Here is a 13,344-nt window from a genome sequence, read left to right as displayed (position 1 = left end):
TAGGGTTATCCCTCAAGGTTGGAATGAAACAATTATGGTGATGATTCCAAAGGTTGATAATCTAGAAGAGGTATCAAAATTTAGACCTATTTCTCTCTGTAATGTAGTGTATAAAATTATTTCAAAGATGCTGGCTGCTAGACTCAAGGTTATTCTTCCTGATATTATCTCTCCAACACAAAGTGCATTTGTGCCGGGTATACTCATTACAGATAATGTGTTGGTTTCTTATGAGTATGTGCATAAGATAAAGAATAAGAGAAAGGGTAAATCTGGGCTATGTGTTGTGAAGTTGGATATGCACAAATCATATGATAGAGTGGAGTGGGATTTCTTGGAAAATATGATGAGAAAACTTGGTTTTCATTCTACTTGGATTGAGCTGGTGATGGCTTGTGTCACTTCGGTCTCATATTCTATCAGATTCAACTCTCAAGTAACTGAAAGCTTTATACCTACCAGAGGCATTAGACAAGGGGGGTCCTCTATTCCCATACTTGTTCCTTTTATGTGCAGAAGGTTTGTCAAGTCTTTTTGAAAGAACATTTCCCGCCCTTTTGGGTTGTGTGTGTTTGATGTCAACAATAAGTATTTATTTATGTGTGTTGATGTAGATAGGTACATGGTCTCATTATATATACATGGCGGGTCGAATGGATTGTCAGATCTGAAGACTCTGCTGCTTTTTTACTTCTGGCGGAAGTTCCGGCCCCTGTTGGCGGAACTTCCGCCCAGATGCTCCTTTCAGAGGAATCTCAGCGCCGCTCACGTTGAAGTTCGGCGGAAGTAGGCCAGAAGTTCCGGTCAGCGGAACTTCCGCCCTACTTCCGGGCAAGTTCCGAAAACAGCAATTTGTGTTACAATATGGTTTTCGCGCATTTCCGGAAGTAGGCCGGAACTTGGCCGGAACTTCCGGTCACCGGAAGTTCCACCCTAGTTCTGCCCACTCTCAGTCCTTCAGCTGATCTGGTGCAAAAGCATCCAGCCGGAACTTCCGATATTACAGAAAAGCTTCCATAACGGTCAGATCTGAAGCCCCACTCATATAAATAGTTTTCTTCTCCATTGGGACAAGTTGCTCAATCATTGCACAAGGTCATCCACCATTAGAGCCACTTCAAGAAACACAAGATTCAGAAGATCTCCTCCTCCAACCATCCAAAGATCTTGATCTTTGGAGATTCGAAGGAGAAGCCCCCGATCTACATCCTCACCGAAGCGATTCTCATTTCCCCCTCATATGCTTGAGGGCCCCCTTGCTAGTGTTCCTCTTTTGAGAAACCCTAGTTGTTTGTAGTTGATATTGTTGTTGTTCTTGTTGTTACAGATTTGGGAGCCTCCAATTTGGTTGTGGATGTGTGCCCCAAGAACCTTGTAAAGGCCCGATTTCCGCCTCGAGGAAATCCCTTAGTGGAAGTGGGCTAGACCTTCATGGCGTTGCTCACCGGAGACCTGAGTGAAGCCTTCGTGGCGTTGGTTTGGCTTTCGTAGCAACCACACTCCTCCAAACGTAGGTGTACCTTCTTGCAAAGGAAGGGAACTACGGGAATCAACTCCGTGTCTCCGTGTGCTCCACTCTCGGTTACCTCTATCCTATTATCTCCCTATATATATTGCGTAGCTATATCTTGCTTAGTCGTTGACCTTGTCATATAGGTAAATTCACATAGTTGCATATCTAGAGAGTTTACCTTTGTGTCAAGCCTAAATTGAAAAAGAACTAAAAATTTGTTAGCACCTATTCACCCCCCTCTAGGTGCGGCATACGATCCTTTCACTTTTGTTGCATGATACGTCTCCAACGTATCTATAATTTCTGATGTTCCATGCTAGTTTTATGACAATACCTACATGTTTTGCTCACACTTTATAATGTTTTTATGCGTTTTCCGGAACTAACCTATTAACAAGATGCCACAGTGCCAGTTCCTGTTTTCTGTTGTTTTTGGTTCCAGAAAGGCTGTTCGGGCAATATTCTCGGAATTCGACGAAACAAAGGCCAAATATCTTATTTTCCCCGGAAGGTTCCAGAACACCGAAGGAGAGTCGGAGGCGGGCAGCAGGGGACCCACACCATAAGGCGGCGCGGGTGGCCCCCTGGCCGCGCCAGCTTATGGGGAGGGGGCCCCGTGGCCCCTCCGACTCTGCCTCTTCGCCTATAAAGTCCCTCGCAACCTAAAAACTCGAGACGAATTGACGAAACTCCAGAAAGACTCCAGGGGCGCTGCCGCCATCGCGAAACTCCAATTCGGGGGACAGAATCTCTGTTTCGGCACGCCACCGGGACGGGGAAGTGCCCCCGGAAGCCATCTCCATCGACGCCACCGCCTCCATCATGCTCTGTGAGTAGTTCCCCCATGGATTACGGGTTCTAACAGTAGCTAGTTGGTACTCTCTCTCCCATGTACTTCAATACAATGATCTCATGAGCTGCCTTACATGATTGAGATCCATCTGATGTAATCGGTGTTGTGTTTGTTGGGATCCGATGGATTGTTACATTATGATTAGTCTATCTATAAAGTTTGTGAAGTTATTGTTGCTGCAATCTTGTTGTGTTTAATGCTTGTCACTAGTGCACGAGTGGCATGATCTTAGATTTAAGCTCTATAATTATTGCTTAGATTGTATCTACAAGTTGTTTGCACATATTGCTGTCCGGAACCCGAGGCCCCAAAGTGACAGAAATTGGGACAACCGGAGGGGAAGGCTGTGATATGGGGATCACATGTTTTCACCAAGTGTTAATGCTTTGCTCCAGTGCTCTATTAAAAGGAGTACCTTAATCGCCAGTAGATTCCCTTGAAGCCCGGCTGCCACCGGCTGGTAGGACAAAAGATGTTATGCAAGTTTCTCATTGCGAGCACATATGACTATATATGGAAAACATGCCTACATGATTAATAATCTTGATGTTCTGTCTTAATGCTATTTCAATCCTATCAATTGCCCAACTGTAATTTGTTCACCCAACACTTGTCACTTGTTATTGGAGAGTTACCACTAGTGTAGATAGCTGGGAACCCCGGTCCATCTCTCATCATCATATACTCGTTCCTATATGACATTGGAAGTAGTATCAACTATTTTCTGGTGCCATTACCTCTGTGTTACTGCTACTGCTGCTGTGTTACTGTTACTATTGCTCTCATATTACTGCTGCGTTCACATCACCCCTGTTACTAGTGCTTTTCCAGGTGCAGCTGAATTGACAACTCAGTTGTTAAGGCTTATAAGTATTCTTTACCTCCCCTTGTGTCGAATCAATAAATTTGGGTTTTACTTCCCTCGAAGACTGTTGCGATCCCCTATACTTGTGGGTTATCAAGACTATTTTCTGACGCCGTTGCCGAGGAGGCATAGCTCTACTCATAAGTTCACCTGGGGAGTACACTCTACCTCTCTCTCTGTTTTTATTTTATTTTATTTTGTTTTGCTTAGTTTACTTTTGTCTAGTTTATTTGTGCTTAGTTTATTTCTGTCCAGTATTATTTTGGTTAGTTTACTTTTTTCTAGTTTCTTTTTGTCTTGTTTTATTTTTCTCATATACCCAAAAATCCATAAAAAATTGAAAAACCTAAAAATTTAAAACTGTTGTTATGGGAGAACCCACAACCTATTTGGAGCTTATAGAATTATATAATAATTATAGAGAATCAAGAACGGGTAAAGTCATGAGTGCTGTGATAGAAAAATTGAATACAATTGCTAAAATCTTGCTTAAACGCCATGATATAAACTGTTGCTCTAAACATGATACTAAACATCTGAAATTCCAATATGGCTTTAGTGAAGAAGTTTTAATTAAGAACTATAATTGGAATAACTATATTCATTTTGGGTTCGAAGAGGTAGAACAATTTGTCTTATTTATGGGAGCTTCTGAGATCAAATCCTTCATGGCTAAAAATTATGAAACTTGTACTGTTTGTAAGGACCTTAAAGATTATGTCTCTTATATCCTTAATTTTTGCATAGAAAGTTATAGTGATAATCCTTATATGACTGACTATAAAGAGAGACTCATTAATGCACAAGAATGCACTCACAATTTGCAGGAACCTGTGAAAGAAGAAATTGATGAACCTGAAAGCTCATTGGATGAAAAAGAGGAGGAAATTGATGAACCTGAAAGCTCATTGGATGAACAAGAGGAGGAGAGTGATGAACAAAAGGAGGAAGAATGGATTAGCTACCCATGCCAACCTTCTAATGAGAGTAACTCTTTATCTCTTACACTATTTAATTGTCCTCCATGCTTACCAAAAGAGGATGAATGTTATGTTCCTATGGATTCTCTTGAAATATTCCCTATGAGTAAAACTTGTGAGAATAATTATGCTACCGTTATCTATGATAATCCATGCTACTTTGATAAATCTTATGATAATGCTTTGTTTGTGCCTGATATCAAAATGCATGGTACTAAAGAGTTTTGCGTAGCAAATGTTTATGATAAAGCTCTAGATGATGGTCCTATGTTACTTGATAATATTAATTGTACTACTAATTAAAATGGGATTGGAGAGTTCTTGACTTTATGTAGGAGTCCCATATCTCTTGAGATTGATCAATCATCTTGTTATATTATTGATAAAAGTGGGTTTGAAAGTTTTAATACCATTATTTTTGAGCTTGATAAAAAATTATGTGTTTGTGGATCATGAAAAGCATGCTTTATGTGATAGTTATATTGTTGAGTTTATTCATGAAGCTACTGAAAATTATTATGAGAGAGGAAAACATGGTTGTAGAAATTTGCATAGTACTAAAACACCTCTCAACATGCTGAAAATTTTGAAGTTACTCTTGTTTTATCTTCCTATGCTTGTCACTTTGTTCCTCATGAATTTATTTGTGTACAAGATTCCTATGCATAGGAAGTGGGTTAGACTTAAATGTGTTTTGAACTTGCTTTTTGATGCTCTCTTTTGGTTCAACTCTTATTCCTTATGTGAGCATCATTAAAATTGATGAGCCCATCTTAATAGCAATAAAGAAAGCACTTCTTGGGAGATAACCCATGTCTTTATTTTGCTACTGTTTTGTTGTGTCTTGGAAGTTGTTACTACTGTAGCAACCACTCCTTATCTTTATTTTATTGCATTGTTGTGCCAAGTAAAGTCTCTAATAGAAGGTTGATACTAGATTTAGATTTCTGCGCAGAAACAGATTTCTTGCTGTCACGAATTTGAGTAGGCCTCTCTGTATGTAATTCAGAAAAATCTGCTAATTTTTGTGCGTGTTCCTCAGATATGTACGCAACTTTCATTAGTTTTGAGTTTTCTGATTTGAGCAACGGAAGTACCTCTTAGAAATTTGTCTTTACTGGCTGTTCTGTTTTGGCAGATTCTGTCTCTGTTTTTTTGCATTGTCTCTTGTGGACTTTAAGTGAGGCTTTCTAGACGTGGAGAGCTGTAGCTAATGTTTTATTGAGTTCTTGCAATGTGTCACTACAGGACTAAAGTGGATTAGAGTTTTTTTTGAGTACTAACCCCTCTAATGAAGTTTATGAGAAATTTGGTGTGAAGGAAGTTTTCAAGGGTCAAGAGAGGAGGATAATATATGATCAAGAAGAGTGAAAAGTCTAAGCTTGGGGATGCCCCTGTGGTTCATCCCTGCATATTTCAAGAAGACTCAAGCGTCTAAGCTTGGGGATGCCCAAGGCATCCCCTTCTTCATCAACAACTTATCAGGTCACCTCTAGTGAAACTATATTTTTATTCGGTCACATCTTATGTGCTTTACTTGGAGCGTCTGTGTGTTTTTATTTTTGTTTTTGTTTGAATAAGATCGGATCCTAGCAATCCTTGTGTGGGAGAGAGACACGCTCCGCTTTTTCATATGAACACTAGTGTTCTTCGCTTTTACTTTTAATGTTCAATGGCAAAAGTTGGAAGCTACTGCACTTGGAAACAGAAAATGCCTCATATTGTTTTGGATAATTTGATACTTGGCAATTGTTTTGAGCTCTCAAGTAGATCATGATTAAGTTCTTGCATCATGTAGTTTAAACCTATTAGTGGAGAACTACCGTAGAGCTTGTTGAAATTTGGTTTGCATAATTGGTCTCTCTAAGGTCTAGATATTTTCTGGTAAAAGTGTTTGAGCAACAAGGAAGACAATGTAGAGTCTTATAATGCTTGCAATATGTTCTTATGTGAGTTTTGCTGTACCGGTTCATACTTGTGTTTGCTTCAAATAACATTGCTAGCCAAAGCCTTGTACTGAGAGGGAATGCTTCTCGTGCATCCAAAACCTTGAGACAAAACCTATGCCATGTGTGTCCACCATAACTACCTACTATGTGGTATTTTCTGCCATTCCCAGTAAATACTTCATGTGCTACCTTTAAACAATTCAAAAGTTATCATCTCTTATTTGTGTCAATGTTTTATAGCTCATGAGGAAGTATGTGGTGTTTTATCTTTCAATCTTGTTGGGCATATTTTGACCAATGGACTAGTGGCTTCATCCGCTTATCCAATAATTTTGCAAAAAGAGCTGGCAACGGGGTTCTCGGCCCCAATTAATCAACTTTCATTAATAATTCTCTTCACATGTTTTGCCCTGATTCATCAGTAAGCAACTTAATTTTGCAAATAGACACTCCTTCATGGTATGTGAATGTTGGAAGGCACCCGAGGATTCGGTTAGCCGTGGCTTGTGTAAGCAAAAGGTTGGGAGGAGTGTCAACCATAAATAAAACTAAAGTACATGTGTAAACAAAAGAGAAGAGGCATGATCTACCTTGCTGGTAGAAATAACGTCCTTCATGGGAGCCGCTCTTTGAAAGTCTGTTTGATGAGGGGGTTAGAGTGCCCACTACCATTCGTTGACAACAACAAACACCTCTCAAAACTTTACTTTTATGCTCTCTATATGATTTCAAAACTTAAAAAGCTCTAGCACATGATTTAATCCCTGCTTCCCTCTGCGAAGGGCCTTTCTTTTACTTTATGTTGAGTCAGTTTACCTACTTCCTTCCATCTTAGAAGCAAACACTTGTGTCAACTGTGCATTGATTCTTACATACTTGCTTATTGCACTTATTTATTTCTACTTTGTGTTGACAATTATCCATGAGATATGTATGTTGAAAGTTTAAAGCAAATGCTGAAACTTAATCTTCCTCTGTGTTGCTTCGATGCCTTTACTTTGAATCTATTGCTTTATGAGTTAACTCTTATGCAAGACTTTTGATGCTTGTCTTGAAAGTACTATTCATGAAAAGTTTTGCTATATGTTATCTATTTGTTAGCAAATATAGATCATTGCCTTGAGTCACTGCATTCATCTCATATGCTTTACAATAGTATGATCAAGGTTATGTAAGTAGCATGTCACTACAGAAATTATTCTTTTTATCGTTTACCTACTCGAGGGCGAGTAGGAACTAAGCTTGGGGATGCTTGATACGTCTCCAACGTATCTATAATTTCTGATGTTCCATGCTAGTTTTATGACAATACCTACATGTTTTGCTCACACTTTATAATGTTTTTATGTGTTTTCCAGAACTAACCTATTAACAAGATGCCACAGTGCCAGTTCCTGTTTTCTGTTGTTTTTGGTTCCAGAAAGGCTGTTCGGGCAATATTCTCGGAATTCGACGAAACAAAGGCCAAATATCTTATTTTCCCCGGAATGTTCCAGAACACCGAAGGAGAGTCGGAGGCGGGCAGCAGGGGACCCACACCATAAGGCGGCGCGGGTGGCCCCCTGGCCACGCCAGCCTATGGGGAGGGGGCTCCGTGGCCCCTCCAACTCCGCCTCTTCGCCTATAAAGTCCCTCGCAACCTAAAAACTCGAGACGAATTGACGAAACTCCAGAAAGACTCCAGGGGCGCCGCCGCCATCGCAAAACTCGAATTCGGGGAACAGAATCTCTGTTCCGGCACGCCACCGGGACGGGGAAGTGCCCCCCGGAAGCTATCTCCATCAACGCCACCGCCTCCATCATGCTCCGTGAGTAGTTCCCCCATGGGCTACGGGTTCTAGCAGTAGCTAGTTGGTACTCTCTCTCCCATGTACTTCAATACAATGATCTCATGAGCTGCCTTACATGATTGAGATCCATCTGATGTAATCGGTGTAGTGTTTGTTGGGATCCGATGGATTGTTACATTATGATTAGTCTATCTATAAAGTTTGTGAAGTTATTGTTGCTGCAATCTTGTTGTGTTTAATGCTTGTCACTAGTGCACGAGTGGCATGATATTAGATTTAAGCTCTATAATTATTGCTTAGATTGTATCTACAAGTTGTTTGCACATTTTGTTGTCCGGAACCCGAGGCCCCAAAGTGACAAAAATTGGAACAACCGGAGGGGAAGGCTGTGATATGAGGATCACATGTTTTCACCAAGTGTTAATGCTTTGCTCCGGTGCTCTATTAAAAGGAGTACCTTAATCGCCAGTAGATTCCCTTGAGGCCCGACTGCCACCGGCTGGTAGGACAAAAGATGTTATGCAAGTTTCTCATTGCGAGCACGTATGACTATATATGGAAAACATGCCTACATGATTAATAATCTTGATGTTCTGTCTTAATGCTATTTCAATCCTATCAATGGCCCAACTGTAATTTGTTCACCGAACACTTGTCACTTGTTATTGGAGAGTTACCACTAGTGTAGATAGCTGGGAACCCCGGTCCATCTCTCATCATCATATACTCGTTCCTATATGACATTGGAAGTAGTATCAACTATTTTCTGGTGCCATTACCTGCTGTATTCTTGCTCACTGCTGTTATCTTATTACTATTGCTCTCATATTACTGCTGCATTCACATCACCTCTGTTACTGGTGCTTTTCCAGGTGCAGCTGAATTGACAACTCAGTTGTTAAGGCTTATAAGTATTCTTTACCTCCCATTGTGTCGAATCAATAAATTTGGGTTTTACTTCCCTCGAAGACTGTTGCGATCCCCTATACTTGTGGGTTATCGTTGCACACCAAGGAGATTGGTGGCATTGAAGGGGTCAAAGTCTGCAGGAATGCACCGTCAGTTCACACTCACTACAAGAAATATGCTAACTAATAACCTTTATCTTAAGGACCATGATAGTCTTGGTCATATATTTACGACCATCTCCAGCCAGTTGGTCATAAGCCATATGGGAGAGTCCAATCCCTGTAGCATTATGAACTTCTCTATCAGGACGGACATAATTTGCCTAGACCAGTCGGTCATAACATATACAGAAGTAATTGATGGGATTCGTAGCATATAGAACAAAAAATTTCCTACCGCAAGAACGAATAACAAGCCAAGATCTAATCTAGTAGATGGTAGCAACGAGATTTATGTGAGACTAACCCTCGAAGATTCCAAAGCCTACGAGATTAGATCTCGGGGTTGATGTAGTCGATCACTTGCCACTTTCAAAAGCGTGTAGAAGATCTTGACGGTGCCACAATCGGGCAGCACCTCCGCACTCGGTCACACGTTCGGTGTTGATGACGACGTCCTTCTCCCTGTTCCAGCGGGCAGCGGATGTATTAGATTCTCCTCGGAATCCCTCCAGCACGACGGCGTGGTGACGGTGGTGGTTGAGATCTCCGGCAGCGCTTCGCCGTAAGCACCGCGGGAGAATTAGGAGGAGGGAGTAGCTAGGGTTTGGGTGCAGGATGGTGCTGCGACTTGGGGAGCTAGGGCTGCAACTTTAGGTTCCCTTGGGGTGCCCCTTGGTCCCTTTAAATAGGTGGGCAAGCCCCTTGGGTCGTCCATAAACCTGCCCCCAAGTTTGACTGAGTTCCGATAGGTTTCCGGTTCCGAAAACGTACTCATACTCAGACTCTTTTGCCAATTCCGAAATTGCATTAAGGAAAGACTTATTTTCCCTTAAGGCAACATGGTTGCACCTATTATGGAACCCTCCAGACTTCCTTAGACAGCCCGGGTCGTCCCGGACACTTCTGGAACCTTCCATAATATTCCGGACTATTCCGGTCTTTCCAAAACCTTCTAGAAGCTCCGGTCAAAACACCGGACTTTTTCCGAACCCCGGAAAATGACTTCCCATACATGAATCTTATTCTTCGGACCATTCTGAACCTCCTCGTGATGTCTCGGATCCCATTCAAGACTCCGAACAACATTCGAACTCCATTCCATATTCCATATCTACTTAAAACGACATCAAACCTTAAGTGTGTTACCCTACGGTTCGAGAACTATGCGGACATGATCGAGACTCCTCTCCGATCAATAACCAATAGAGGGACCTGTAGATCCATAATAGCTTCCACATATTCAACGATGACTTCGTGATCGAAAGAACCATTCACATAAAATAACAATTCCCTTTGTCTCGCGATATTTACTTATCCGAAGTTTGATCGTCGGTATCTTCATACCTAGTTCAACCTCGTTACCGATAAGTACTCTTTACTTGTACCGTGATATGATATCCCTTGTGAACCAGTCACATGCTTGCAAGCTAATTGGATGTCATTCCACCGAGAGGGCCCAGGGTATATCTATCCGTCATCGGGATGGACAAATCCAACTCTTGATCCATATGCATCAACTCATACTTTCCGAATACTTAATCCCATCTTTATAACCACCCATTTACGCAGTGGCGTTTGATGTAATCAAAGTACCCTTCCGGTATAAGTGATTTACATGATCTCATGATCAAAGGACTAGGGTACTATGTATCTGAAAGCTTATAGCAAGTTGAACTTGATGACTTGATCTCATTCTATGCTTACTGTGGGTGTGTGTCCATCACATCATTCACCTAATGATATGATCTTGTTATTAATAACATCCGATGTACATGATCAGGAAACCATGATCATCTATTAATCAACAAGCTAGTTAAACGAGAGGCTTAATTACTAGGGACTCTGATTGTTTACACAACACACATGTATTAATGTTTCCGGTTAATACAATTGTAGCATGGGGTGTAAACATTTATCATGAACACTAAGATATAACAATAACTACTTTATTATTGCCTCTCGGGCATATCTCCAACAGTCTCCCACTTGCACTAGAGTCAATAATCTAGTTTACATTTGTAAAGATATAACACCTTGGCCTTTTGGTGCTTATCATGTTTTGCTCATGGGAGAGGTTTCAGTCAACGAATCTGAAACGCTCAGAAACGTATGTATTTTGCAATTCATTTGCATCTTCACGCATTAATCATTTTCCAAATGAGTCGGCATTAATTGTATATGTTTGGTCTTCTGGTGGAACCTTAATTCCGCGGTCAGAAATATGTCACTAATATTGTCACACACAATATAGCTTCAAAGTTTTGACACTATCGAAACTACACCAAGTTCTCGAAGAACTTCTTGACTTAACATCCTCAGTCATTATCAAAACAATGGCATACTCTGCCTTCGTTCTGGTATATGCTCCTAATTCTTTAGAGCACAGGATATCTGATTTTGTACATATTATTCGTGATCTAAAATCACTCATGTGTTTTTACTCATCGAGTGTCAAATACACTCAAGTCTTGTTAAACCTCTACATGGAAAAGAACACCTTCTTAATATTTTTATATTGAACTACTTCAATATTCATTCTATGTACTTGAACTTAAACTTATTATGTGTTTCAATCTATCTTCATAGATCTTGACACTAAATATGTTTCAGTCCATATCCTTTTATTGAAGTTAATTCTCAATGAAACCTTCTAATCATCAGTACATGATTACATTATTTATAATCAACGATATGTCATCTACATAAAGTATTATAAATATGTCTCAGCGCTCCCACTTAATTTCTTGCAAATGCAAGCTTCTTCATCTTTTCTGATGAAATCATAACTCTTTGATCATTTCATCCGGTGAAGATTCCAACTCCGTGATACTCACTTCATCCGGTGAAGTTTGTATACCTTTTTAGTATTGTACGGACTAGCCTCTCAGTTGTATCTTGTATACACCTTTAATACACACTTCTGTTAAGTAATGTATTTTGCCATCCTACTAGCATATCTCATAAAAGAAATATGTAGCGATTACTAGAACAATCCGCATAGACTATAAGCATCGCTGCTGAAGATCTAATGTTATCACAGTCAACTCTTTGAACTTTGTCATAAACAATCTTTTGACAAGTTGAGCTTCTTCAAGGATATTATATCCAAGTCTATAAATTTTATAGATCTATTTACTTTCAAAAAGTATTTATTCCTTCAAAAGGTTTATCAAGCTCCAAGCTTGATTTTAGATACTATCTTGGATTTCATGGCTCTTAGCCATTTTAACGGAGTCAGGGCCCATCATACCTTCTTTATATGTAGTTGGTTTATCATTGTTCAAAATCAATACTTTGTTCACAAATCATTTATTTGATCACAAAGTAAACCATACCTACAAGGTTCAATAGGTACTTCGATCTCCATGACTATAACACTTTGTAGACATGGGAGCCATTATCATCGTGGCTGCTTCCAGAACCATTTCCGATGCTACGCTACTCTGATCATCATGCTCAGGTTCATCAACCTTATAGAGTTATATTGTCCTCCCACTCAAATACTTCGCTAGAAAACAATTTCTTGGAAATAAGCAAGTAACATTAACAAACACTTTTGTCTTTTACTTCATAGTGGAAAGAATTCCCAATTTGTTCCCTCGGATAACAACAAAGACATTCATCCAGTTTTGGTTGTAAACTCATTTACTTATGCTATGCATACCAACATTTAAGAAAGGACTATTAGGGTTTATACCCATGCCATAACTCGTATGGTGTCATTTCAACGGATTATGATGATGCTCTATTCAGTGTGTAAAAGCGGTAGTCTCTAAAGCATAATCCACAAAAATATAATTGCGTCATTTTATTTTATCTCATCATTAATCCAACAAGGATTAGATACGTCTCTCGGATACTACATCATCACTATGATACTCCAAGAAACGTGAGTTGTAGAACAATTTCATAACTCTCTTAGATGTTCGCTAAAACTCGTAATTCAAATATTTCCACCATGATCCAATCATAGATATTTGACTTTTCTATTACGATGATTTCCACTTCATGCTAAAATTTATTTGAATCCATTCAAATGTTTCAAACTTCTTCCTTATCGAATAAATATATCCACATATATACTTAATTCAATGTTGGAAGTTTTCATGAAGTAGAAGAATCTCCCACACACAACTATGCCCAGTGAACCACATACATCATCATGTGTGTTTCCACTAAGTTAGTTTCCCATTTCAACTCTTGGCCTATTAACGGTATTTCAGTCATTCTCTTTAGAAGAGATTTGCAAGCGCCAAACGATTCAAAAATCAATTTGCATGGAGTTCCTTCATGCATTCCTTTCTAACAAGACCTAAATGGCGGT

The sequence above is a fragment of the Lolium perenne genome, chromosome 6 (genome assembly GCF_019359855.2).
Source record: "Lolium perenne isolate Kyuss_39 chromosome 6, Kyuss_2.0, whole genome shotgun sequence".
In the NCBI taxonomy this organism is placed as follows: Eukaryota; Viridiplantae; Streptophyta; class Magnoliopsida; order Poales; family Poaceae; genus Lolium; species Lolium perenne.
This window is presented reverse-complemented; position numbering follows the sequence as displayed.